This window comes from Manihot esculenta, chromosome 1, assembly GCF_001659605.2.
Source record: "Manihot esculenta cultivar AM560-2 chromosome 1, M.esculenta_v8, whole genome shotgun sequence".
Lineage (NCBI taxonomy): Eukaryota > Viridiplantae > Streptophyta > Magnoliopsida > Malpighiales > Euphorbiaceae > Manihot > Manihot esculenta.
In genome coordinates, this window is record NC_035161.2 from 37,058,312 (window position 1) to 37,061,664 (window position 3,353).

The 3,353-nt window shown below is 31.5% G+C and overlaps 1 non-coding gene across 1 annotated transcript; it reads left to right on the forward strand.

The window, feature by feature from the left end:
• Positions 1-1,825: 1,825 nt before the first annotated feature.
• Positions 1,826-2,020, forward strand: LOC122721879. The gene has a single exon (XR_006348660.1). It is a non-coding gene; the product is annotated as a U2 spliceosomal RNA (small nuclear RNA).
• The last annotated feature ends 1,333 nt before the right edge of the window (positions 2,021-3,353 follow it).

The window sequence follows — 3,353 nt, forward strand, 5'->3', positions numbered from 1 at the left end:
TTTCAAACTCAAGTATACTATTAATAAGTTCAAACTTGACTTGTTTAGCAAACGAGCTTAAATGAGTCGAGATTAATTTTAAATAGTTTATAGACAGTTCAATTTATTTACATATATAATGAGTTATATTTTAAAACTAATTAAATAAACATGTATACAAATTAGCTTGCAAATTTATCAAGAATGAACTCTTAAATTTTAAGAATATGAATATCTACACGTTTTAAGAATATAATTAAATTATATAAAATTAAATTTTAAAAAATTTATATTTGACTCATAAAAATATATATATATATAATTTGAGTTTAATTCTCCTATGATATTAATGTTAATCTGCTTAATAAAATTATTTAGGATTCTACTTATAAATTCAAAAACAAATGAAATTTTAACGAGTCGAATATTATAAAGTTTAAGTTTAGTCCATTTATTAAATAAATTTAAAAATTAATATCAAATTTGATTTATTTAAAAGTGGGGTCGATTTTGATCAAATTTTTATCGAATCAAATATCAGAAGCTTACAAACTATATAAAATCTAGACCAATGATCCTAGCAAGGCTTCTCTAGGAAACAAGTTCCTTGCAGCCTACCAATGACCATAGACCAAATGTGCATTCATTTATTGTGGTTGTATCTTTCCCTATGATATTAAGATTCCTTTCTCTCAGTTGCTGCTTTCTTTGTTCTCAAATCCTAATCATCTTTTAGTCTCCCTCCTTTCTGGAATTTTATCATTCAAGATTTCTCTGGTTCTTATCAATATATTGAACCCTAATGAGCCCAGAATGCATCAGAAAAAGTGACTCACAAACTTACACTAGCAAACCCATATAAAATTATCGAAATTAGATTTCAACCAACGGCATAATGTCACTAGCAAATTCAAATATAGAAATCTGAAAATTTGCAGGTTTCTTGGACAAATCTACAGAGATATAATCCTAAAATAGAGAATGTTCAGGTGTGGGTGCATGCCATAAGTTCCGTGCAAAATAACAAGTTCCTTTTATTTGAAATCTTTATAAACTGGCTAGCGTTCAAAGTGGTTTCACTTTGCCATAGCTTTGTGCCAATTATAAGCTCAAAGAGTTGCTCCTCGTCGACACAAGAAACATTTCCTGATATTATTTTACACAAAAAGTTGGCACAGGTAGATTTAGAGGAAGAGTATGTGAAATCCTTTTGCTGCTGTTTATTTTTCCCTTTTGTTGCTAATGCAAACTAAGACACGAATACAGTTCGACAGAGTCGATCAGACAAACCGAAATTAGCCCATGATCATCAGCGCAGAATGTGTCGGCTCCCTCCTCATCGGAGACAATAACAACGTGTCCAGTAGGAAAGCGCCGATTACCTCTTCAGTATAACTAATTGAGCCCAAAGAAGCGGATTCTGAACGAAGAAGACGGAGAAGGTAAAGAGGATAGAGAAGAATTAGAAAGAGATGAATAGGAGTGCTTCAATCGCCAGAGAGCAGTTTAGGTGGCAACGAGAGCTGGTAGAAATGGTGCATTGAAGCAGCGCGATAGACGACCATTTGTCTTGCAACTGGGGGCCGGTGTTCGCTATTTTTCTATTTATCCGTTTAGTCGAGAAGATGAGATACGCGAGACTTATGGGGTTCAGAGGCGCGGGGCTTAAGCATAAACCCTTTGGCTTCTACATTGGGCAGATGAAACGACAACGTATATTAGCCGCTCATACTCATAATACATTAGGTAGTATTCTCTATACTCGAGGTTATCCCACATCGAAACAAGAGTAAAAAATTCACAGCGAAATGACTAATAAAATGGCATTCAAGAAGCCATTCTAAGCATACCTTTCTCGGCCTTTTGGCTAAGATCAAGTGTAGTATCTGTTTTTATCAGTTTAATATCTGATACGTGGATCATTGATCCACATGATATTAAATTAATCTTTTAATGGGGAGGTGCCATTCAATAGCTTGCTATTGGGTACCTCGAGCGTCGCCTCTGCGTTGCACTACAGCAAAGGCCTGGCGCACCCACCGAAACATAACTAAAACTTTCTTGCTCCTACTTCTCTTGGTTTTTACACTAAAATAATTATGGGGTGAATTGTTGTCCAGTAGCAAATTCAATTTATACAGAGCTGCAGGTAAGAAAGAGGAGGTATGATGCTACTATGACCGTGTTCGATTTCGAAAGAGAAAAAAATGAATCTTTCAATTGACTGATTTTTTATATGAAAATGAGAATCAGCTTTGTACAAATTATCTTGATAGCTGGAGCCGTTAAATTTGACACTCAATCATGAGGGCTTGAAGCAATTAGTTTCTTAGTGGAAACTTTTAATTATTTTTTTAATTGCTTTATTTTTCGTATATGTAAATAGATACATTTTATAATTTATTTATTTAATAAATATATTTAATAATATTTAAAATTCATATTTATTTTTTGAATTTTTTAAAAATTAAAATCAGATTAATCACTTATAATTTGAATTTAATTAAATTAGAATTAAAATTGTAAAAATTAGAATCTTAATTTTTTAAAATCAAACTGAAATTGAATCAAAACTCTTATACCGTTTTAAATTGAATTGATTTTAATTCATATTAAAAAAATAAATTGAATCCTAATTTTAAATTAGAACCCAATCGGAACCAGCCCATGGCAATAGCTGATGGGAGCTGGTATTAAGCGGAAACAACCCAGATCCGAAACACATATCAAGGGAAACTAAAAACATAAATATTAACTGACCTCTTGAAGCGCAGAATCGCTCACCGGTCTTTGTTCCTAAGATCTTGGAGTCACCCACGATCTTCTGCAGTAACCCTAGCTATCTCTCTAGAAAGTTTTTCTGAGTGGGCAGAAAAGAATAACGCAAGCGTCTTTTCAACTTAGGGTTTTTCTTATTTATATTCTTCAAAACGTATTTTCCATAGGAAAATAACATTTAATATAAATAAATAAATAATAAATTATTTTATTAAAATAATTATCAATTACTTAAATAAAATAATCCATTTATTATTTAAATAAAAACCCTATTATTCCAAACAACTAGGGTACTACAGGGACCGCAGGAATAAAATAAATTAGGCCACTAATTACAATAAGAACCTATGTAGGACCAACATATTCTTATTATAATTAATCAAGAATTATACCACTAAAAATTCATGATTGAACTCCTTATTTATTTTACAATTCCACAACATAATAATATTATGTTCTCCATGTTAAGATTACTGATACTGTTATTTAAATAACTCACTGACAATTTATTTAAATAACAATACAACTTTAAGATTGTCGCTCAACTTATTTCATGTGTCGGATTCAAAATCCACCTGCAGGGTTTACACAATGAA